This window comes from Varanus komodoensis, unplaced genomic scaffold, assembly GCF_004798865.1.
Source record: "Varanus komodoensis strain SLA01 unplaced genomic scaffold, ASM479886v1 scaffold6_1, whole genome shotgun sequence".
Lineage (NCBI taxonomy): Eukaryota > Metazoa > Chordata > Lepidosauria > Squamata > Varanidae > Varanus > Varanus komodoensis.
The window spans coordinates 2,392,935-2,419,181 of NW_025336345.1; the positions used below are offsets into that span (position 1 = coordinate 2,392,935).

Here is a 26,247-nt window from a genome sequence, read left to right on the forward strand (position 1 = left end):
AAAGCAATATGGATTTTCTGGTGTGGGACTAATAGTGGGACAGCATTTTTAAATATTCCAGTGTGCTACTGAGCACAACACAGTTTTCAGAACTGAAACAAACACAGCCTTCTGCTTACGGGGGTAGGATTGTTTTCCACAAACCGTCCAGGATCAGGGTGGCTGTTGAGTTCCTCTCCCTTCATCACCCTGCCACCTTTCCAAGGATGTGTGGATCAACAAAAACCCTGAGCTTGTCAAGGTTTTCTGACTTGAAGCTTGTTTTGATTTGTGTGGGTATAAGATTGCAATCTTTTCTTTCTTTTTGCACAAATGTATGCATATCTTCATGGCATTTGCAAGATCCATGAACCTTTTAATGCACATTTTTCAAATGCACACTTTCTTCCAAATGTTGTTCTGTGTATTGCATGAAAGTTTGAAAATACACGGGCAGCTGCAGAATGTTCAGTACCGGGAGGTGTGAAATGGGTATTATCTGGTAAAAAAATGGACTGAAATAAATTTTTCATACATCTTTACATCTTTCTACAACAATCATTTCTCTAGCATCGGCCCGAGTTGTCATCTTAGTCTATTATTTACTGGTCTAACCAAAGGAGAAATAGCTTCTTTGAATATTATTAGCTGACCAGCAGATAATAAGTCTGCTACCTGGGCTATTCTGGAATGGTGCTTGAGCAGTACAACAAAGTGTGGGATTCCTGGTGGAGGTTGCCACCCTGGTGTTAAAAAAAGTAAATGATTTAAAAATATTTTAATGAAGTTGCTCTACCTACAAGTAAGGCATGGAGGCATGCAAATTATGTAGAAAGCTATGTTGTAAAACTAGTCTTACTGACTAGTGATTTGAATCAATTTGGTTTAAATCAAATCCACCCTGGTTGCCACAAACTATTTCATTCCATTCAACTGAAGCAATGGTGAAACAATTAATTTAGCACTTTTAAATTTGTTGCCGTCGCCACTGCTGCATTCTGTTGTCTTATGCAGGCGTTTCATTTGTAGGTTTCCTTAGCTGGCCAGGAGAGGAACATGATATCCTTGCTTGCTCCACCCCCTCCATTTCCATTTCGCTCAACACATGGAGGGCAGCTTTCTGGAAAAGAGACACCCCTTTCTCCATGGAGGCTCTCCGCACAGCTTTGAACACAGATTTTCTACCATTCCATATTCAGTGGAGTCACGATGCAAGAAGCTCCTTTCATCAGCAATTCATTCTCTGTGTGCAGAGGGAATGGAAATAAACAAGGGGAAGGACTAGTGCTCCTTGTGTGTCTAGCAAGCCTACAAATAGAATATTTGTACAGTGAGGGATGCTTGGTCACGGTCACTTCAACCAAGATCCCATGTGATACTTGCATTTCTGAAATTACACACAAGGTCGTTGAACATTTTAAACAGATTGACATACTATTTGGCAAGCTATCCTCTGATGTATATACTCAATTTGGATTCCTGCACAAACTGGCAATATCATGCAGTCCTTTTATAGCATGTTCGTTCATTTTTTAAATAAGTAGAAACAGTGGTAAGTTGTTCGAAGAAAAATGTCAGGGAATGGATTTACATAGTATGATCTCACATTGTGATGAGTATGTCTTGCACATCTTGCTTGCTTAATATGCAGTCAAGCAGAAAAGAATAACATCTTTAGTATTTTGCCAGGGGATAGAGCATTCATTTATTTTCAAGTCTCTTGATCCCCGAGTATTTAATCTTTCCAATGTCAAACGTGTGTGTTCTTTATTTTTCCAAAGTACAACTCGGGCCACTAGTAGTCAGCCTTCTAAGAAAGAGGATGTTTGTTTGCTTATTTATTTATTGATCTTACTGACTTCTTCAATAGTCTCATCGGACTCTCTATGCAGTTAACAATTAGCCTTGCCATTGTGTTGTTCTCCATTTCTGGTAATTAATTATATGGCTAAACTGCATTTAGGTTTAGACAGCAACAAAGCTGGAGTCTTCAATTAGTTTGCATGTTTGTTTATTAACTGTATGACAAGTTGCATGATGGTTGCAAAATAACAATCTAACCCTAACCGCTGCTTTCCAGTTGTGGGAAGTAAAGGCTGATTGGTGAATCACTAGCAGCCACTACAGGTAGCTTTGCAGTAAAAGGCAGAATGGTTGAGGGGACAGTGTTGGAATTCTAAGGCCCAGACTACACAAAAAGTAGATTATATGGTAAAACTGTTTTCGTACTGTATCATTCAGGGTGTAGACAGTGATTCAATGGCTAAATGCTCATTCAAATATAATTTCCTGGAACATAGAACAAAGGGGGAAAGGTTTTAGCTGAGCCTTGTTCCTGTCATTCTGGGATTTCTGATGGAGCAGCATTAGAGGGAAGAATTGGCAAGTAAATGATTGAAAATTTCATTGACAGGACTCAGTGGAAATAATTCTTTCAAGTTAGCCGTTCAATAGTTTTGCATCCAGTTTTTAGGACAAGATGCACCTAATTTTGGAAAAGATCTCCATTTCTTTTGGTAATCACTCGATAAAGTATATTGAGTTGTCTGCACATTGTACGCTAAGGGAACTAAATATCAAGGAGTGGCATACTTCATGTGCAAAGGTTGCTTCCGCTGTCATGATTTTATTACCCAGGAATGGTTCCAAAAAGCATTCAGGCTTTTAATACAAATGATGACCAGCACTGATGCATATTAGTCCTTCCATGAGCAGAAATGGACACTGCTGCTTAGTTGTCCCTGAATTCCAGCACTGTGCCAAGACATTTTTCTTCCTGGAGTGAAGGGCAAGATGGTGTTCCCCCTTCTACACGCAGAAACCAATGGGCCTGCCAGCTGAATCTTCTTGCAGTATTGCAAGGGACTGAGGGCAGCAGAGTAGCTTAGGAGGTGGAAAATAAGGTAGCAGAGAAGGTGGAGGGCCGGTCAGTCCTCCCTCACTTTGCAAGGCTTTCCACCTCTGTTGCTCCTGCTGCTCAGGTGAGTGCTTCACTCGTCCTAATAATAGGATGGGCATGCTGAGTCCTTTGCTATATCCACATCTTGCTCAGTAGAAATTATTTGATTCCTCATGCTGTGAATATAGCCTTCAGAAGCATGGTGCAGACAATCCCGGCTTCTGTTGGGTTGCAATGAGCTGTAAACTTCAGAGGAAGTTTGCTCTGTGAGTCTTAGCATTATTGCTTACTCAGATCTGAAAAGGTACATAGAACAACAGTAAAGTTCAAAGTTAAAACCTGAGCCTTATACCAGTCTGGAAAAGGAAGCAGTGCCCATGATTTGGGGGAGTTAGTTCAAAGGCTGAGGACAATAAATGTAAGGGGAAGAGGAGTGGCAGGAATGACATAATGATCAAAGCTGCAAGGGCGAGAAAAAAACAACTGGATCTTTTCTGCTAGAGCACTGAGCAGTTTGGAATGTGGATTGCCTGAAATGGGTGTTGTTTGTGGTTCACCGCATCTGGTCAGGATGCCACCCCACAGCTAGCTGTGACAATTGCGCCTTCAGTAAAGCAAATTCAATATTATGTGCTTTCAGGTCCTGCCAGCTTCTTATCAGGCAGCAGTATTGTATTACGGAATGAATAAATTTCCAAAGCTTAGCCATGCATTTGGAGAGAGTTCTGTTTTCTGTGTTGCATATGTCATCATACCTCTGCAAAATTAAATTTGTTTCTTTGGGTCTTTCACTAATTCACAGTTTGAGTACATGGACATTGTGACATTAGCACCTGTGAAGTCTTGAGTAGCTTGACCATTCACTGGTTATGTGACAAGAATGAACCAAAGAACAATGAAAGAATTTTCAAAGCATTCATTTTGGGGAGAATTTGCAGAGGTGGGCTGTTCAGCAAAAGTTATTATGAAAAGAGGAGGAAAAGCCCTCCACTGAAGCTTACCCCTCATCCTCATCATCTCCGTACTGCCTGTAGCTGAAGCTTTCTGGCTGGTTTACTCTGTGTCCAAGCCTAAGTTCTCTGTCAGGGACTTAATGACCATCATGTCAAGAGAAGATGGCCCCTGCTGTCAAACTCCATTGCAAATAAAAAGTGATGGATTACATGGACCCCCAAGTCTGATCCTCCAAGGAAGTTCCAGTACTTACTTGCAAATTCATACTTTTCACAATAATGACAAGAGCTGCTCTGATTATACCATGTGCAAAATGTTGATCTTGCTTCCATTTGAGATACGTTTGATAAGAGATGGAAATACTTTTAGTGCTCTTTGTATTTTTCCTCTGAAGAATGAAAGCACTGGTGCACTTCTCCACTGAGAGGATGTATTCAATCAGGATTGACAGTGCACACTTTACAAGCTTGCTGCTGCTGTGCTCCTATTCCTGTAATTGCAATGGAAATGTTAATGGCTAGGTCCAAAGCAGGCTTTCCTCATTTGCTCAAGAGCTGGAGCTGCACTTTCCTGGCTGTGCTCTAATTTCTAATCCATTGCAGTGCCCTAGGAATCTGGAAATCATTAAAACCCAAAGTACACATGCCCAGCAGTACGATTAAGGTGAAGGGCCAAGCTGCTTTTCAGCAAAGGAATAATCATGGGCAGACTGAACTAAAGATAAGTTTCCAAAACGCATTTTCCCAACGGAGTCATGTTAAGTTTGTCTCCCACTGGAGCAGGTTTTTTTTCCATTTTTTGGGAGGTAGGGCAGGGTAGAACTCAACACACTGCAGTTGTGCAACCGATTTCATAAGTACCGTGTATGACAGCATGATTTGTTTCCAGAAGGACATCATTGGATAATGTCAGCAGGTGGTCACAAGTTGCCTCCTCCCCTTGCATATAGCTTAGGAGAGATCCTACATCTCTTGTAAATTGTCTCCTGCTTGGCTTTTCCTTATATCTATAAGTACCACATTATAGGGTCTTGCTCACAATTAAATTTTTACCATATACTGTGGTTATATATCTTTGTTTCAAAAAAGTGTTACAGGAACTGCAGCTTATGCATTTTTGCACCATAGAATAGTCACCTTGCCTATATTATTTTATCAGAGCTTTTAACTTTATTATGTATTATTATTTAATTCTGTAGGTTGAACAATATATAGCATTCTGCTTTGAAGGCTTGCTTTGTAGCAGGGTCAGCTCAGAGTAGCCATTCCAGATTAAAATAAAGCACATCTCAGGCTGTGTCCCCATCCTAATTTAGTGTTGTGGGAAAAGCGCCATAAAGCGCAAATAGTTCTTGAATTCAAAGATTGCCCTTGAAAGGTACTACTGATGATGGATTGTCAGAGATTTTGTGACATTTTGTTCCCATCAGATGTTGTCTCCTGTTCTATTCTGAATACCTGGAATGTAACACTATACCTTCTCTTTCTTTTTCTTTCATTTCTTGTATAGCTCTTAAAGAACTGGAGGACATTATAGTCATCCTCAGGGAATGATATATATGTACATACACACAGAGGTCTGAACCTGTGTGAACCTTGAGAGTGAATTCTTATTGGCTGTAACCTGAGGAACTTATTTTCACTCCAATGTTGCTCTGAAAAAAGATCTGCATCTAAAACTCTGAACAATCAGACTTGCCAAGGTATGTATCTGTGGTTTTGTTATCTTTTGCATGTCTGTCTGTTTTAATATAAAAGCTCAAGTGTTTACTGTTGAGCTATAAAATGATGTTGCATAATTGCACAAACTATTGTTTGAATGACCTGTGGCTGTGCTAAATTCTCTGCTGATCTGATTGGTGTTGCAGTAAATTAGCTGATCTCACCACAAGCAGGCATCTGCCTGGCTTTTTTGAATATTTATAAGAGAGAAGGTCAGAGTAGTACAGTCTCAAGTTGTTATCTTGATCTTCCTGACCTTGAATGAAATATCCTGTAGTGTTCCATTACCGCTCTGATTTTAAGTATGAGAGACTTGACTGGTTTTGTGTGGCGTATCAGGTATGACATGGAGCTATACCTTTTGACTTGGCTGGGCAGAAAGAGATAAGAAAAAAAGCACATTGTGTTTAATCGCTTTTTGGGAACAGGAAATTGCACAGCATAAGCAAGCAGCTTATTCTAACAGATACAGAAGAACTTGTGTACCATATGACAATTTCCTATCTTTGCTTTGGGCCAGGTTGTTATTCATTACCTGGAACTAGCTGAGTTATGTTGAGTGATAAAGCGATTATTTACAAGACACATAGGTGACATTCCCCAGAATGCCTGACAAAAAGATTCTTACATGGCATATTGAGCTGCAGTGCTCCAGCTTATTGTCAAGAGCTGTAGCAGCCCCAAAAGTAATTAAGAACCTCACATACCTTGAAGGTCTCCAAAATAAGAGGTATTAATGAGAAATGCATTAAGTCTTCTACCTGGAGTAGCTTCTCTAACTAGATAGGATCCAGATATGGAAATGTTCACATTCAGTAACCCAACTGCTGTGTGGTGTCCACAGAATTAATACTGGGAGTGCGGAAAGGTCTGTGGCTTTGCAACTACAGCTGGTTGACTTGGCTGTTCACAGTCTTTATTCAATCGAATCCCACACACCATGAGACAGCGCTTAAGAGACATAATGAAAAACAACAGTGATATGTGATTTACTGTATCATACAGAGATTATATATTGCAGAACTAACTTCTAACAAATAGCTTTTCTGTCCATTTAACAACAGCAGAATAACCTCTAGAAATGCAGGCAACCCCAATTTGTCCATTGAGCAACAGTACTACAGGACTCTAAACCAAATTAAAAACACCTTAGACTGAATTTTGCACCTTTTGCACAGGATTTTCATTGGCTGTGGTGAATACTGGACATAGGATCTAAAATGAGACAGACTTGTTGCTAACACTTACCTCTCCATAACATAAAAATAAAATGATCTACTTTGAGGCTGTTAGGCAGAATAATTTATTTTAGACCTTTCTTCTTGGGATGGGTCTTCAGCCTTCACCTGTGGACTCAACAGATGCGTGCCAGACATTTGTCCTTCATTCATTGTGGAACATAGTGAACTGTTCACCTTGCACAATTTGCTAAAGGAGTCTTCACTTGTACAAACTGCACTTAGGGTGGATCTGTTGTAAGGATGGGCATTTTAGTGGTAGGAACAGATCGATGTCTAGCCATTCAGTAAGGGCTAAGTAGCTGATGTCATACAATGATGGGTGCTTTTCTTTGGTATGTTTTTTTGTCCACAGTTCATACCAAGTAACATATTCATCATCCAAATTCTATACTATTTCTGAATTGAATTGACATTTGAAAGTCTTTTCTTACATGCCTTATAGCTGAGAAGAATTTAGTCTCAGCAAACTGTAAGTAGGTTTCTTTTCATCACTCAAACAAGTAATAGGTCTATCTAGGTATAGCATTTGGATAGACTGTTCTGTTGTAGATTGCTTCTGTTGATTGGTAGCATTGATTGGCACAGTATTTCTATTTCATGGCTTCTCTAGGCACTTTAAGCTCTATTTATACTTTGTTCTAACGTTTCTTGCATGTCTCAATTATATGTGCAAAAAGGTCTTATCGCTAGCTTCCTTGCATTGTTCTATTCTTCCTAGCAACACTTGAATAAGTGTTTTCATTTCCATTACATCTAACTTCACAGATTTCAGAACCTGTGACTCACCCTAGCATCAGAAATATTTGCTGATGATTTGTTGTGTTACAGAAATGGTCTTGGGTCTGCTTAATTCTGCTAACTGGAAGATAATACATGTAGAAAACAAAATACTCTTGCATATTTGTGTCAACCATGTTTACATATTACACAACAATAAAGCGTGCTGACCTGAAATGTGCCAGCTGCATTTACACTATTTCATATAATTAACAATGAGATTAAGTTTGTGGAATAAGCTGTAAAGATTGACCAAAGTCAGATGGCTTGTTGAGCCCCACTCTTTTTCCTCCAAGTGTGAAAAACAACAACCCTTCCTTCCAAGTGTGCACTGTTGTCCAACAAACTTATTGAGATCTGATTCCAAATCAGAACAAACAGATAAGATTGTGTTGGCTATGCCTGCTGCAGTTTGGTCTGAGATTGAAATGAACCAAAGAAATTCCTCACGTACAAGTGCATTCTCATTGCTTTCATTGACAAATGTTAGGGCAGTTTTATGGCAGAAGCATCTACTTTTCATCTGATAAAACTGAGCATCTCATGGAAGCATGTTTTCATAACAGTTTCTTCCCATAGAATTTGCCTGTGCAAGTTTAATAACTCATTCTAAGTTCTTGCAGATGTGTACTTTTATCAGCTACCCCAGTTTCCTTGACTTAAAAATATTCTCCTCTGCCTCAACATTAAACTGTAGAAGGTCTATCATATTACCTCTGGTTCTAGTCTTACCATTATGCCCCGCAATGCACAGTGGTTGATATGACAGAGTACAGCTTTTGTATATTTTACTCTGCAGCTCTTCTGTTTGGCTTTTTAGTTTGCTGTTCAGTTGATATTTTTTCCAGCCCATGACAGAAGGAAAGTTAGAAGCCTCTTTTGAGTGCTTTCTTGCAGCTTCACTGAAGTTTATGTACCCAGTACAAACTTTGTTCTATATCCCTTGGATTCCTAGATGGGGAAATAAAATGAAATTAAATGTAATACAAATCCCTTTAAACAGAAGAATATGCTAACCCAGAAAAATACTTTGAAAGCTTTCATGGTGAAATGATCTTGGACTTATATTCTTCTTGAGGGCATGATTTTCTGTAGCAGCTCAAATTTTAACACATCTGATAGAGGATTTGTTTTCTATAGGCATTTCCTGATATCCAGCTTCCCCCATCTAAATTGTATAATACTATTAGCTGCCTTGGTATCTTCATTTAGGAGGTTCTCATGCCCTGCCTGAATCTGGATATTTTCTTTCTTGTTTGAGGCAGACATATTAGGCGATGCTTGCACTGTGTCTGAAGAAGTAGTATCTGCAGCACATGTCTCACTAGCTGTCTTCTGTTTTTGAATTGGTGGCAGATAGCCATTCCTAAACAAATCTAAAAAGTTCTGCTTCTTTGCTTTCCCACTTTCACAGCCTTATACAGAAAACCCTTGGGTTTGTGCAACCTTCAAACAATCAAAGCAGTAGCATTGAGTTTCTGTTTCCCAAGTGAAAGACTTTTGCTACACCTTTCCTGAGAAACTTATTAGCACTTCTGGTTTCTGTTGCTGGCCAGCATCTATACCTGTCCCTCAGAGCAGGGGCTGCGCCAGCTGCATTCCCAAGCTTTCCTTCTCATATGGAGGAGAACTATCCCTCCTCTGCTCGTTATTTTTAGGGTTTCCAAATCTTGTAATATTTGCATAAGCAGTGTCATTAGATCAGAACAAGTGGCTTAACTATCTGCTGACCCAGGAAGGCTCTCTCTCCCTTCCTGCAAAGTGCACTGAGTATGAATCTTCAACTACTCGGTTGAACTGGTCTAAGGGATCACTCTAAATCTGTTGATAACTAGCTGGATGTTCATGTGTCCCCATGCACTGAAGCAGATAAATACATTTTCAGTGCTGTGGGGGAGAGTGAATGCCCTCCCTGGCCATCGCGCAACGCAGAGCATTTCTTACTGTTATTTAACAGGAGTACCTTTGCCCCCAAGTTCTCACTTCCACGGATCTGTAAGCAGCTGTAATTTCTGTGTAAGATCCCGAAGGCAGCCCTCATATCAGGACCTCATGGCCCAATCTCCAAAGTATCTCCAGAAAGAACACATCAGCATTTTGTTATAAACAAGCAATCATAGATCTGCAATGCTAAAGTTGACTAATGGGTAGGTTGATATTGAGAATTAAGGAATGGGCTTTGTTTGGGATTGATCAGTTGACTGAAAAAGGGAATGACTGTATTAGTACTCTAACTTCTCTCTTGAGAAATAAACTACATTGTTCAAATTTTTCCAATGCAAATTACAGGTATCAGTTGTGCTAATCAGAGCATGATGCTTGAAGTAGGGATGTGTGAGAAATCTAGTTGTGGGATAGCAATCCAATTGATTTTCTTGATTCCGTTCTGTCAATCCTGCAGTGGGACCAATTCAACCTGATGTGAGCTGAGTCATCACACAGACTTCCATTTTAAGGCAGACTACAATTTAAAGTTAGGAAAATGTCTGAAACAATTGGACCCCCTCCTTATTTATTTATTTATTTATTTATTTTGCAAATTTGTGCCGATTGTGGAGCAAAGGTCTTAATTTGGGTTAAATCTGAAATTGGCTGTCAGGGAATTCAAGGTGCCCTAGCTGGAATGTGTGCAACTGTGGTGGAAGAAGGATACTTCTGTATTTCTCATGTTAAATGCTATGTCAAGTCAGCTTCCGTTTGCACAAATGGCACTAGAGATAGGCAGTTCTTGGCTCCACACTCGCCCAAATAGTTTTGTGCAATTGCACAGAAGCCAATGCTTCTGCCCACACTCAGCTAGCTTTTCCATGTAGAACTAGAGATGTGTTGAAAGTACATCAAGCTCAAACGGAATGAATTTCCCGGCACGGCACATCCCTGTTTGGAAGTACCCTAGCTACTAAAGGGTCATGTTCAGAGGACTGCTTGATTTGAATTTTAGGTTCAGCTTTCTCCTCTTTAAGAGCAATGTAGGCATTATATCCATTAACAAATAATAAAAATAGCACAATGCCAGCTAGATTTTCCTAGTGGCCACATATCTAACAGGTCACCAAAACTCTAGATGACCACTGTAACAACTTCAGTCTAGAATATCACACTTCAGCCAACAGATAACTCTTATATTCTTGAGTATGTAGACTGACTGACTTATCACCTTTATAGGTATCTGGTAATGGTTTCCAGAAAGACATGGGCATATTAGTCTGTTCCAGAAAATAAGCAAATAGCTTATAGAAACTTAAAGAAGAAACTTATGATAGCATAAGCTTTTGGGGGCAGTGGTAATGTTAGCAAATGTGCGAAAACCTCAGGATTGGAGATTTATATAACTATGCTTGCTGCTGGTGGGCAGAACTGTAAATAGGACGGTGAGAGGGAACTGGAATGCAAAAAGTACAGACAACTCTATTACCTGAATAAGTGACAATAACTATCCACCCTCCCCTGCATTAGCATTTTGTGCTGCCATCCATTTACATTTTACCATCCTGAGTAAAATCTGAATTCGTTTCCTTATAGGTGTCAGCACAAAGACACTGAGGTTCTTTTGTTTCAAAGAGAGTAGGTCATTCTATGAAATGTACCTGCCTGCTTTTGTAATTGAAGGCAGACTGGGATGTTCCATAGCATGTATGTTTTCCTTGAATAGTCTGCATATTTTTTAGACCATGGATAACTGAGTGCCTCAGGATTTGCACTGATGTCTTGCCTAGATTTCATACAGATTTATCAAATCAACATTTCAGGAACAGGGTGGAGAAACATGATAATACATTGATATATTTTTTTAAAAAGGTATCTTGGTTGTATGACCTATTCTTTCAGATATATAGAAAAAATTGTAATACTTGTATGTGACATGAAAATTCACCCTTTTAACACACGTGCATTAACTTAAACCATTAGGTTCTTGTCTTGTCTTGTAATTACATACAAACTTCATAGAACTAGCCAAGTCCATTCCTAATTTTTTTCAAAGAGGGTGGAGTCATCCCCTCTCCTCTCCTCTCCTCTCCTCTCCTCTCCTCTCCTCTCCTCTCCTCTCCATTGCTGCTTGCAGTATACGCCAATGACTGGGTTCACACAACTTGGCCGTGCCATGCAAACATGGGATGAGTTAGTCGGGTTGGTTTATTTTAGGTGTAAAAGCAATCCTGACAAGACATGGCTTGCAGTAGGGTTTGTTTTAAGGTATGATAGGGTCTTGGCATTCAGACCCAGACAACACCACCCATTATGGCCAAGCTCTACTGCAAGTGAACTGCTTGGGGACAGCAGCAAGAGACTCTTGCCTCAGGGCTGCTGGGAGAACAATAGCAACTGCCTTTCCAACTCACAAGATGGTGGCAATGATTGTGGCTTCCCTGCAGCACCGCTACAAGCTTTTTTGTCTCAGTGGTGGTGGCTCAGGACAGAGATAAGTGTCCCCAACTTGTGAATCAGCACTCTTCACCACATGGTGCAGTGGTAAACAAAGAAGGGTTCACCACTGTATTGAGCAGCAGGGAAGAGCTTCTGACGGCTTCCTCTAAGTGCTGCTTGGTGGCAGCAGTCCCTACTTCCCTGCTGCCCGTTGTGTCAGTGAGCCCTTTCAGCCTGTCACCTCATGAGTGAGTGACATCAATCCTGATGCCCCCATATTCCCACTCACCACTTGCAGCAGGGATCGGGATGAAAACCTCTGTGATCCCACTGGGTCCCTTGGGATACCTGTGGGTGACTGACATGGGAGGAGGTGGGTGAGGACCCACAATGTGCCCAGTGGTCCACTGGGCGTACGATGGGCCTGGACCTTGGGCAGTGCTCACATTCCGCTGCCTGTGTTACAGGGTGTTGCATTGTGCAACCCCACCCATTGCCCCCTGCTCATGAGTTTCCTGCCTGTCCAGCAAGCAGGTGGTAACAGTGATGCTGAAAGAAGATGAGGAGCAATAGCAGCTGGTGGCAGTGGCAGGCAGAAGGCAGAGGATATTGCCCAGGTAGGGTGCCTTGCCCAACAGCCCTCCAAGTCTTACAGGTAGGCTCTGCCTCTTGTACAGAGTATTCTTTCCAAGATGATATGCTGCTGCTTCTTGTGCATCAGATTTTTTTAAGGTACCTCTTTTAATTATACACAATTTTAGTGGGTTGCTGCTGTTGTTTTAAAAAACCCTAACCATGAAATGCATTTACATTGTAAGCTTCAGTGAAGGAATCTGAGAGTGCATTTGATATGCTTTACAAATTTCATTGTAGTTAATTGTCTTTTGGAAGATTGGTTCTTGGATATGGCTTTTCCCCCTTTAGCTTGAAGCCAGTCTGTTCTATGTACTTCACTTTTAGAAAATAGAACAACATTATAGTTTCTGAAGCTACCTATTCTATATAGCAAAATTGTATGCTATTTCTGAAATTTGTTGTTTCCATCTGTTCTCATGCAGGTAAAACTCTTCTCAAGCTGAATTCATATTAGAAATAGGAACCGGCTGCTTCTAGCTGCAGTCCATACTGTCATTTCTCCTTGGTTATTTCCTCTGCTGTCCATAGAATTTCTGCACATTCAGCAAACCCCATATAGGGATTTCCTGCTGAAGGATTTGGTTCAGTGTAAGAGGAAAGAAGTGTCATCATAGTGGCTTGGTTTGTGTTGTGGTAAAAGTTGGGAACATAAGTCAGTTTAGATTCCAGGGCACTGTTTGGTTTGTAGTTGGAGAAAACCTCCCCAGTGATGCTTTGCCAAAGGCTTGCAAGTACTGGATGCTGATGAGAGAGAAATTCCATGTTTTTCCCTAGATGATGGCACAGGAGAGGGGAGGTATTGGTGGTTGAGAAATTTCATTTCACGCAGGGCGGTGCAGCAGCTCCCAATTCTATAAGGAAAACTTTATTCCCATCCTTTGTGATGGTAGGAAAGGGATAATCAACTTGAAGCTTGTGTGTTTGGAGAGGGAGTAAGAGAAGGCACCCCGCTGGCTTGTGCTGTGCTTAGTGCAACTGAAGTTCACTGCATTGTTTGTGTAAACCAACAATGGTAGATGAGCCAAATGATGTGGTTAAGCTGTGTGAACCCTAAGCAAGGCAGAACTATTCAAGGGCACAAACCAGAAATTGGTAAAACAAACAAACAAAGCACAGTTCTTTTGTTTGACTGCAAGACAGTTATTGGCTTTGCAACAAACTATAACTTTTGGAAAGCCCTGGCTCTTGGCTTTAGAAACATAGAAACAGAGCAAGTCAGAAGGAGTCTCCTGGGCCATCTAGTCTGACCTCTGGCCCCAGCCAGCTCCGCTCATGACATGCTCACCATGTGCATGTCCAGCCTATCTTTGAACACCCTCACAGATGGGGCCTCAATGACCTCTTGTGGAAGCCCATTCCACACCCTCGGGGTCCTAACTGTCAGGGAGTGCTTCCTGACATCCAAATGGAACCTTGGTTCCCTGAGCTTTGCTCTTTTGGAGCACATCTTGCCTTCCTCTGCAGGGGAGAACAGATACAAATGAATTCATTGAATTCATGCAAAACCAAGTAGTGTAATGCATACTCTGTTCTACACCTATCCCTGTGAGCGAAACACTGGTAAGTTCTACAGGGATATTAGCTTACTCATAGATCTATTAATGAGCATCGCAACACAACCTAACACACAAAATGAACCTCTTTTATCAACAATTATATAGCAAAACAGCATGAAGAAGCATAATAATAACCAAATACAACCTGTGCACCCAAGACCCTGGCAACAGCACCAATACACAAGCTGCCTGTAGAACTGCAAAGTTCAGGTGCCCTGCTGAATCATACTCGGACAAAATGCCCTCTTTAACTGGTCCAAGTATCCACAGCACAGAAGAGTCAGCTCCATGTGCAGAATTTTCAAAACCCTGGAATGAAATGCCAGTTCAGTTGTAGATACGTGAATTCATGATGTGGACTCACCCCGCCAACACAAACAAGTAGGAATAACTAGACCAAGTTGGCAAGGGCCTTAGTGCAACTGCAGCAGCTGTTGCTTCAGCTTTCCTGCTCTTTTGGATTCAAATCTTACAGCTCTGCTCTTTCTTAGTCCTATCCCTTTGGGCTGAACCAATATTTTATAGGCGTTACACGAGCATCCAGGTAGTTGTCTGACACTCCAAATTGTGCCATAAGGACCACGAAAACCTGTTGGTGGACCCTTCTGTTATTCTGCTTGCCTATTAAACATGGCAGTAAAGAATGTGGTTTCAGTAGTACTTGATGGTCAAGTGTCACAAAGTGTGAAAACATTTGTCCAAAATTATTTTTCCTATGTGGGCTGTCATGCACATCCAGACTGAAGGAGGATGAGCCTATCTTCTGAAGTCACAAGAAGAAAGTAAGGGAGAAGTAATCTATGTGTGTGTATGTGAACATGTATTTTCTACAGGTACCATCTTAAAATAGGGAAATCAGTTAGAACCAGGTTTTGTTTAAAAATATTAAATGTTTTTGCCAAGCAATATATGATAGGATTTCCTATGAACTTCCTTCGCTGCTAAAGGTCTATGGAATTTTTGTACAAGCAAAAATATTAATGTGAATTTTCTAAAACACTTGTCAAGACTTTGTGACCTGGATACAGAAGTAATGTCTTTTATATTTTCCTTGCAAGATTGCAAGATCAGCAGACTTGTTGCTAACATATCAAATCTTGCAGTGGCACTACATTTGCAACCCGTTTCATCCAACCTGTCCTGGCAGAGCTTTCACTGAATCCATCACCCTGACATATACTAAAGCTCCATCTCTGATACCTAATATCTCTGTGCAAAAAAACATGATAGCATCAGCAGAACAGGGTTGATGCTCTTAAAAATAAGAAACTTGAGTCTAAAACTAACATGGGCATGAAATAGATCTATCAAGAATCAAATGATAAAATGACAGTCATATAGTCCTTCGGTCAATACTTAAAAATCCCTTGGTAAGCTTAGTTCCTGATGGTAATTTACTATAGTGCAAACTTGGTATTTCCCAAAATATCAGTCAAGAGGCAAGAATTCCAGAGGAACATTCCAAGCAATATCTCATTTACATGATGTAAACTTGACAGCTTGGATGCGATCTGCCTGTATGTGTGCATCATGAAAATTGCTCAGGCTGAGCTAAGTATAGGGGTGTGTGGGTAGATGTTTGTGGTATGCATTATGAAGTGTTTGACTAATCGGTACAATGGAAGCTAATTTTGCTCTGTATTTTTGTGGCAGAACATGTTCTCTCTCTTTAAGCTGCTTTCCTCCCGTCATGGGTTTGTTTTACTCTGCGTTTCATAAAAACTGCTGGAAGTGCTTCCTTACGGGGGCTACTGGTATAATTTGAAAAGCTTGTGCTAGCGTTTCTGTTTTAACAGAGCTAACATTCCACAAGTTAAGGCTTTTCTCAAGTTAAATTTGAAACAGAACGAGAAAACTTTTAGGATAACATTTCATTTGCCCTATAATTAGCCAAGATATTGGCAACTTATGACAAAGCATAATTAAAATGCTTGACAGATACTGTATAGGCTCTAAAATTTAATTACATAAGTGAATGGTTGTATCCCTGAATGAACCTGCTGTTTAAAGGATAACAAAAATAATTGCCAACCTTTATGGATCTTGGGTTCCTTGCAAGCTGGCTAATTACCTGTATCATCATTGTAGTGTTATTAGAGCACTAAATATTAGTGGGATGTTAATGGTGTGTTAGAGAAATAGCAGTCACTTGCCTGTTGGAAGGCCAAGGACATACTGGCCCACAGGGTGTGCTACACTTAGCCAATGGGATCGGCCCATATATCTTAGCACAGAGCTGGGGAATGTGTTGCCCAGCCAATATTACTGGATTGCCTCACTCATCAACTCCTCAGCCAGTGGTGAGAGATGATGAGAAGTTGCAGACAGCAGCATCGGGAAGGCCACACATTTCCCATCTTACTTTTAGAGGGCCTTTTTCAAAGCAATCCTGAAATGTTACATTACGCTGTATGTAGGTTCTCAAGGGATGCAGGTGGCACAGTAGTCCTCAAAGTGGTTACATACATGCCTGCAGCACATACCTGTGACTTCAGAGGCCTAACACCTGTGAGGCTCTGGAGTGATACATAAGGATGTCCTGCTGGGAATTCTGTTTCACTTAAGCTGAGTGAAATTTTGTCTGCAGTAGCAGCAAGCAGCAATGGCCTGCACCAAACATTTTTTTCAGGATTCTAGGACTATTCTATATATTTTACGTGAGTTCCCCACTGAGGCTCACCTGGTACCAACTTTACTATCTTTTCAGGTCCAGGCAAAGACCATTCTCTACCATAGGGTATTTAATTAGTTCCTGGGGCATGATTGTTACACAGGGTGTAACTGAGTCTTTTTAATGTATATTTTTTGTTTTTCTGTTTTTTATTTGGTTTTAAATTTTGCATTGCCAAATTTTAATGAAGTTTTAAATACTATGCTTTGTACATTTTTAATATGTTGCTGTGAACTACCCAGAGAGCATCACCAGTAGGGAGGGATAGTAAATAAATAAATAATAAATAATAATAAAATAAAATAAACTTTCTCTCAGGTTCCACCATTTGCATACATCATTATTTGTGCAAATTTTATTCTCTTCCTTTTCTTTTCTTTTCTTTTCTTTTCTTTTCTTTTCTTTTCTTTTCTTTTTTAAGCAGTCTTTGACAAGTGCAGATTTCATTTACAGATTTCAGGGATCCATATGTCTATGCCAAAAATTCTTTTTAAAAAAAGCATTTCTTTTGACAGCTGTGAGGTAGGTTCATTTTCACTTTCCTGAGCACCTAGAGATGCCAGAAAGGGTAGAAAAGATGTGAGGCACTGAAAACTCTCAGGGCCCAACAACAAATAATACTAGAAGATCCTATTGGAAAGGGAGTACTATACATGCCACCCTGTTTCCCAATTTATGATCTTCTTGCAGCTTTGTTTTTACTTTTACTGTTGGTGACATACAGGTTTGTGAGGGGGTGTCACACGGAGGTGGAGATCTGTTCTCCCCTGCAGAGGAAGGCAGGCTGTGCTCCAACGGAGCAAAACTCAGGGAAGGTTCAGTTTAGATGCCAGGAAGCACTTTCTGACGGTTAGGACCCCAAGGGTGTGGAATGGGCTTCCACGAGAGGTCGTTGAGGCCCCATCGGTGAGGGTGTTCAAGGATAGGCTAGACATGCACGTGGTGGGCATGTCATGAGTGGAGCCAGCTGGAGCTGGGGGTCAGACTAGATGGCCCAGGAGGATCCTTCTGACATTCTATGTTTCTATGACAGCTTACTGTTTAACAGGTTAAGTGAGTACCAAGCAACAAATTAACCTATTTGTGCCTCTCTGGACCAATGTCCGTAGTAAGTACCACTCAGCCCTGCTCTGCTTCACCAGAACACCATGAGTGTCCATGGTGCCTGCTTTGTGTTTCTGATCTGGCATCTGTCTCCCATGCTGCAATGTCTTTCACTGAGCCTTGACTCCTGCCTGTTCCAGACCTTGACTTTGCCTCAGGTCTTGCCTTGGTCATGCCATGCCTTCTCGGACATGCCTGTTCCAGACTCTGCCTTTTTCTTTTGACCTGCCATGCCTTGCTGGTATCTGGCCTTTGCTTGTACCTGACATTTCCCTTGCTTCTGGTCCTCCTGCATCTTGCCAAGACTTCTATCTACCTCCATCCATCCTGGTTCCGATGCAGCAGTCATAGACACCTGTTGGTTGTGGCCTGGAGCTGATTGGCCCAACTTAATATGGGTCATTTTGAGTAAAATGGAAAAAAATGTGTAGGGCTAAACTGGGGGGGGGGGACTATTGAGCTTGAACCCATCCCACCCCCACCAAGAATTGTCATACATACCTGAGATTGTAGTGGGGGTTCCTCTCTTAACCAAGAGGGTTTCAAAGTCAGGATAGACCCCACGAAAATCAAGCCTTTGGCCTAAGACATACCAAGCAACAGTGTTCCAAAACTCATTCATTTTGCATTTTTTATTTTCAATTATATACAGTTAAAAACTTGTACAGTAGTGCCTTGTATTTCAAATTTAATTCAGGAGACCATTCAAACTCTGAATTGTTTGAAGTTTGAATCAACTTTCCCCATTAGGAATCACAGAAAGTGAATTAATCTGTTCCCAAATCCTAAACAATACCCATTGTGATAAACTTAAACAGCAAATATGCATAATTTAAGGTAAAAATAACATAATTACATGCCAAAATTATTAATTAAAACTTGCAAACAATTAATAAAAACGTATGTATTTTATAATAAAAATCCATTTACTGTACTGCATGAGCATTATGCAAGAGATGCTTCATAGTGGTGCACAACAGATAATGTTTACACTGTGATCACAATTTTTCACTGCATGTGTAGTTCAAATGTAGAAGCATTGTTCTGACTTTGGAGTGATTTTATCTCAAATTTAGCGTTCAAACTCTGAATCATTCGAAGTTAGAGTCATTCGAACTACGAGGCACCACTGTATCAGTGTTGATCAACGAATGCCCTCCAGATGTTTCAGATTACATCTCCATGACTGACGATTAGTCATAATGTCTGTGGCAGTGCAACATCTGGAGGGGACCAAGTTGGGAAACCCTGACCATATAAAGGTAGTAACAAACCTTTCCGTTTGTATATTGAATAATGTTTATTTTTTCAAAGCACAAAGCCAAAATGGAAATGAACAATAATGATTCTGGAACAAAACCTATGGTGATGTTTTCCTTCTTCTTCATTGCACTTTCCATAAGTTGGTAGTCAAGCCAACAGTAAAGCAAGAGAACACTTTAAATTATAGCACAATTTCCACCCAACCATTTCAGCTGTGTAATGCCCTAGAAGATTCTCCTTAAAGCACACACACGACAACAGGATAAATGGTAAACAGTGACAGAAAATGATGTAGAATTTCTTTCACATTTGGTAGAGACAGGGGATTAGGAAGCTAACAGCATACTGGTATTTCTTCATGCGTTGCTCACAGCAATGGCTCCTTTAGAATTGCTGGGAATGGAGCCAGTGGAAGCCCCACAGGCTGATGCTTTGTAACAGATGACTCAAGAGCTCATTGGCGAAGGCTTGGTAGTAGCTTTGTTCTTTTCTTGCTAGCAGTTAATCTAAGTTCATAGCCAGTGATGTTGGATTGGAGACTTACAACATCCACATTTTCTTCCTAGTACTCTGTGTGCTGGAGGAGTGCCAAAGAAATTGTTGCCAGTGTAATAGGTTTGTTTGCGGCCCTCTTGGAAGAAGTAATAATGTGAAATCTTATGCAAACTTATCTGAGTGTAGACCCAATTGGGTACAGTAGAACTTACTTCTGAGGAAGCATTTTTGATTTATGAAAAAAATTTATAAACTACTCAGCATTGAAAGATATACCAAGTGACAACAGATTGATATAGGTTATATAAAAATGCACAATGACAGTGCAAAATTCAATAATACAGTGGCTGGAATTTAGCCATGACTCAAGAAAGGTTTGTCTGAAAAGAACAGTCTTACAAAATGCATAAAGCAGAGAAATGTAGGTACATGGTTGATCTCAACTGGATGGACATTCCATATGTTATGGAAACAGACATGCTAAAAATCCACTTCTGGTGGTTTGCAAAGAAATCTCCAACCCGAGGAGGATCACCAAGAGTGTTACTTCAAAAGACAATTCTGACTGGACAGGCTGCCAAGTTAGAAAGCATATCTTCAAGTATCCTGGCCCTAAGCTGTTATAGACTAGAACCAGAACCTGAAGGGCCCCTAGCAGATGGACAGGCAGGACAAAGCCATCGTCACTGGACATGGAGTGACACCTGACAGGGGCCAGGCAGCCCCATTCTTAGAATACATAGTAGTTATTCAGTCTTGAAGTTAAGAATGCCAACACCAACATGGTTGAGCTATCATAAACATACATACAGTCATCACTGATTTATTAAAAATTAAATACACTATATGAAACTGAGATCAGAATGTTCTGTTGGCAACTTCCATCATCAATCACAAAGCTAATAACCTCTATCTGAACAGAACTTTTTCATTTTTTTGAGTGATGATTTAAGCACAATCTACCTCCTGTGTCCTGCTAACTCTCACCCCATGGATTCAGCAACGTTTTTGACAAAGTATTCTGTGGTATCTTGATTAGCAGACTAGCTAAAAGTGATCTAGACTGAACAATCGTCAGGTGGATCCACAGTTTCCGATGGAATTGGACTCAAAGTATGGCACCTTTTTGAAATGACTGGTGTACCTCAGGATAACGTTTCTCAGATTTGCAGATGACAAAAATTTGGGTGAGAGAGCTAATACTCTGAAAGAAAATGCAAAGTGTTCTTGATAGATTGGTGTGCTAGACTGAAATCAGTATAATGAAATTTACAAAGGAACCAGAATGCACAGTTACATCATGTGGCTGCACAATACTACAAGTAAGAAGGACCTCAGAGTTGTAGATCACAAGCTGAATATGACTCAATGTTATGATACGGCTGCAAACAGGGAACACTTTTTGGGGGTGCAATCATAGAAGTATCACATCTGAATGATGTGACGTACTTGTCCTGCTCTGTTCAGCATTGGCTAGGCCTCACCTGGAGTATTGCACCACATTCTAGACACCGCACCTTAAGAAAGATGCAAACAGGCCAGTGAAAGTTCAGAGGAAAGCCAAAAAGATGACCAGGGGACTGGAAATAAAGCCCTGTGAGGAGAGAACTGGCCGTGTTTAGCCTTGAGAAAAGAAGACCAAAGGGAGATATGCTAGCGCTCTTTTAGTACTCGAAGGGTTGTCGCTTGGAATGTCCTGCGCTTCGCAGTGGCCCAGATTCAGAGTGCCTGGTGAGCATGCCCAGGGTTCAAGGGGTGCTCTTCAAGAAGTGAGCTGGCAGCAGTGAGAGGGGACAAAAGCTGGTTGCTGGGAATGTCGGCAAGCGCACCTGCTTGCTGCCCCCTTGCTGTCCTTGCTGTACAAGCAGTGCCTGTTCATGTGCCAGAGCAGGTGCTCAGATGGCGCCATCCCTTGCACTGAAGAAAGCTGGTCACGGGGCTCTCAGCCACAAGGGCCCAGCAGGAAAGCAGCTCCTCCTAGCTGCCATTTGAGTGGTTCCTCTGGTGCACTCTGGTCAGTGGGAGGGCTGCTGATACCCTGCGACTCTGAGTGCCCACCAGGAAAGCAGGCCTCTGCCACTGTGCAAGCAACATCTTTATTGTGCGCCAGCTACATCCAGCCTTTTAGGCTGCTGCTGCTGCTGCTGCTGATGATGATGATGATGATGCAGACAACATTGCTGCTTGCTCAACCAGGACTCAGCAAGCATTCCTGGACTTTCTCTCAGCTGAGCTCTCTTTGGAGGACCAGGCTGAATGCAAGAGGAAGCCTGTGAATGCTTGGAGGGACAGATTCGGGCAGTGGTCATCCCATCCCAAGTCGTCACACAGAGTGGGTCAGAGGATCTTCTTGGTCATCCCAGGGTACAGGACACTGAGCAATTGGCTGAAGTTGCAAAAAGCCAGATTCCAGTGGAACAAGGAAAAATCCCTGAATGTTAGAGTGAAACGAAAGTAGAATGAATTATTTAGGAATGCTGTGTGTTCTTCCACACTGAAGGCATCCCAGTTGCAGCTGGAAGCTATTTCTCAGGGATAATTTAACTTGGAGCCCTGCACCAAGCAGGGAGTCAGACTCGATGGCCATAGCGGCCCCTTCCAACTCTACTATTGTATGATTCTGTCTCTTCCTTTCTCAGTCTGCTGGACAAATTGTCATTATGATGGGCAACAGCAGCCTGCCATGTCAACTTCAGATTAACTCTCCTTGAGGACAGAAAGGTAAGGAGAAGTCTCCACATAAGCTCATTACTCTTGCCGTCACATTATTTTCCTCAATAATGCATTTTGTGTTTTAAAATTATGTCCAGTTAACAGTGATGAGCCAAAAAATGGTATGTCTTTCTGTTTGCACAGCAAACGTTTCTATTTATATACATTTAAGCATGAGACTCCATTCTGCTTTTACAGCATTGGCCTTCAGCAGATAATTCATACTGGAATGATAACCTCATAATTATGCCAGTTCTGAGTATCTTTTGAATTCTCAAAATTTTACAGTCTCCATCTATTTTCTAACATTTATATCCTGTTATTCTATTTAAAAATGTATCATAGTTCACAATAATTCAAACAGGGATACCATAAGAAAGTGACTAATATTTCAGAAGTTTGGCACACTTTATAGTGTGCTAGGTCAGGTCCATCTGATTCTGAGGAAGCAGCAGAGGGCAGAGGTGGGCTGGTGACTAGGCACTGTTAGTGTTTCCTAGTGCAGAGTCTCAGGCAGAGAATGAAAACAAGTCTGCCTTTGGAGTTGTTTCAGAATTGGGGGCAGAGGAAATTGAGGGAGAATTCCTTGACTGCATAAGAAGATGACAAGCAAAGCAAGTGGGCCAATTAAGAAGTGCCCGGTGTTCCCACTGTCTAGCCCTTCCATCCAGATTCTGCTCTTCACATGGGCAGGTGCTTCTCTCACATTTCAAAGAGACCATTTTAAGTTACTACTAATTTGTAATGTATTAACTTTGTAACTTTAATAAGAATCTGATGCTGGGAACGATTGAAGGCAAAGGGAGAAGGAGATGGCAGAGGTTGAGATGGCTGGATGGGGGTCACTGGAGAGGTTTGGGTGTACTCTGGGGGATGGTGGAGGACAGGAGAACCTGGAGGAATATTGTCCATGGCGTGGTAGAGACAGGCACGACTTTGCAACTGAACAACTTTAATAAGAGGGAAGCAGAAACCTGCCCTTGACATGAACTTTCAAAAAGAAGTATGCCAGGAGGGCAATTACAATGACATCAGCAAAACAGAGTCCTGGAAATGTACTCAGGAATAGCATTGACTTTACTTCTTACCACTATGCAAGCAGCAACAAGGCCAGGCGCAGCCTTCCTATGAAGTCCCTCTAAATCTTGGGCACAACAATTGAAAAGGCCCTGCCTCTAGTACCTGCCTGTCTTTCTGCCATACCTCCAACAGCTTTGGGCCCTGGGAAGGGTCCCTGAAGCAGAACACTCGGACAATTCTTGAAATACTTTTAGTATTTAGTAATCATTTAGTTAAATCTAGACATGGACTTTACAATTAAATTTTAATTGTACAAAATTGTACAATTGTACAAATTGTACAAAAATTAAATTTTAAGAGCATTGTTGTTGCAGCAAAATACTGTCAAGTCACGTCTGTCTTATGTCCTGTCCTTGAAAGTCCTGCTAAACTTTTATAAACTCAAGGCCGTGGATTCCTTTATGGAATAACTCCATCTCCTAGTGGGTCTTGCTTTCTTTCCACTGCTTTTGAATTTCTCTTTCTTCTGTCTCACGATGTGCCCTAGGTATGACAGCTTTGTTGCTTTTGCTTCCAAGGAGAGTTCTAGCTTGATCTGGGCTAGGTCCCAGTTGGTCTGGGACCCTAGGACAGTCTTTTTGTCAGTCCAGGATATTTGCAAAGCTTTCCTCCAGCACCATATTCAGATGCAGCAGTTTCTTCCTATGAGCTTTCTTCATTGTCCAGTTGTCACATACAAACAGAGTGATTGGGAATGCAATAATGCAGATTATTTTAATCTTAGTTTTTATCTAGTCTATAAAGCACAGACTGATCCTTTTCGGAAATTTTTGGTGCTGGAGGATCATACAGTGATACCTCAACTCACAAATGCCTTAGTTCATGGCCAAATCGGGTCGCAAACAGAAATTTCTGAAAAATTTTGCCACAGGTTGCAGCCTCCCCATTGGGTGACGACCGCGATTGTGCATGTCTCCCCACCCCTGAGGGTGCCCACAATCCCGCCTGTCTCCCTCCCCCACAAGGGGGCCCATGGTTGCACCCATCTATGGCTACAATCATGATTGCACTCGTGTGGAGAAGATGGGCATGATTGTGGTCAGGCGGGGGCGTGGGGGGAGATGGCCGTAATCTAATCTATGTTGTTTTTTGTCACTTTGCTTCAAATTTTTGTGATTAAAAAATAGCTACAGAAAGGATTACCCTTATTTACATTGAACCTTATGGGGAAATTTGACTTGGGTCACGACCAATTTGGGTCACAGCCAGAGTCATTGAACAGATTAAGTTTGTGAGCCAAAGTACCACAGTATTTGCAATATGAGCTTGAGTTCCTCTTCCTTTTTGGAATTCAGCTTTAGGCCTTTCTCTCCCCATACAGGGTAATAGTCTTTGTTGCCACACCTTGACCATCAGTTTGGTTGCATGGAAAATTAGAGCAATGCTCCTATATTTACTACACTCTCTTTCAACAACTTTCTTGGGGATTAAAATGTAAATGTTAGCAGCCTGTGGGACAATGCTTTGTTTTCTATATTTTTGACATGTTCTGGTTAGGATTTGGACTGTTTCAGTCTCTGCGACTTGGAATACTTCTGTTGGTATTCTATCTACTCCAGGTGCTTTATTCCTTCCAAGTGTTTGCAGTGCAGCTTTCACTTCACTTTCTAATATGACAGGCTCTTCCACATAGGCTTCTGTATGGTTCTGTAGTAGCAGTAGCAGGTTTATTGTATTTAACTACAGGCCATGACCAATTCACATGACCAAAACTGTGATTTAACAAATAAACCATAGATCTAATGTAACAGAACATGATGCTAAAATGGACCAGCCACAAATCAGGAGACGATCCCCTTCAGAGCCCCCCTAGCTCTTATTTTCTTGGCTGCAAGGGCGAACAGGAGACTCTGCAACACATGCACATCAGAATCTGATAACAGGAACACTATTTTCTCAGAGTCGGTGTAAGCATTAGAGGCAGGTAGAATACCAGTCAAAATACCAGTCAAAAATTTATCTCTAGGCTTGCTATATAGAGAGCAATGAATGATGTGATGTGAACCCACTTCAAGTGGGTTCTTCTATATATTGTTTCCATCTTCTCTTTATTTTATCCAGGTCACACCTGTTTATCTTTTAGTGTTCCTAATCTAGGTTTGAATTTTCCTTTGATTTCTTGGTTATTGTGGAAGAGGTTTCTTGATTTTCCTCTTCTGATGTTCTTTTCTATATCTTTCCACTGGCTGCTGTAAGACTTCTTTTTGTCTGTGGAATAGTCACAGAAAAGTTCTCTAAGATTCTTACTCTAATTATGTCAACTTGGGCTTTGCTTCTTACCTGTCCTTTGCAGTTGTAAGAGCTTCTTATATCATCCATATAGGCTTTTATTTCTGTTTGCTCTAAAATTGTGTTTTTGCATACTTCCCTAGTAATGCTTTTGATTTCAGACCAGTCAGTTAAATGCAGTAATACAAATCTGTTCTTTATGCAGATTGCAAATTTCTCAGGAATAGTTTTGAAATTGCTTTTTCATACTATGATTCTGTTAGTGTTTGTTTTCAGTAATTACAATATTGATATTAACAGTTCATGGTTACTACCACAATCTGCTCCTGATCTTGTTTTGGCAACAAGAATACAGCTTCCCCATCTTGTACTTCAAACTGACTTCCCCACCCCACTTTTGCATTCCAGTCATATATGGTTATTAGCATGACTTGTTTCAGGTGTATTCAATATCCTTTTGCATAGAAGTTTTCTATTTCTTCTTCAGCATCGGCATATAGAAACATAGAAACAGAGCGAGGGGCCTCCTGGGCCATCTAGTCTGACTCCAGGCTCCAGCTGGCTC

At 41.1% G+C, this 26,247-nt stretch overlaps 1 protein-coding gene across 2 annotated transcripts in view; it reads left to right on the forward strand.

The window, feature by feature from the left end:
* The window catches only part of SGCD (sarcoglycan delta), a 532,748-nt gene that overhangs the window by 198,233 nt on the left and 308,268 nt on the right, over positions 1-26,247 (forward strand). Inside the window, exons 2-3 of one of the 2 annotated variants that reach the window (XM_044451058.1) lie at positions 5,342-5,534; positions 22,301-22,382. The gene's annotated coding sequence lies outside the window, so the exon portion shown is untranslated. The remainder of the gene's footprint in view (positions 1-5,341; positions 5,535-22,300; positions 22,383-26,247) is intronic. The other variant, XM_044451059.1, reaches the window with a different exon arrangement.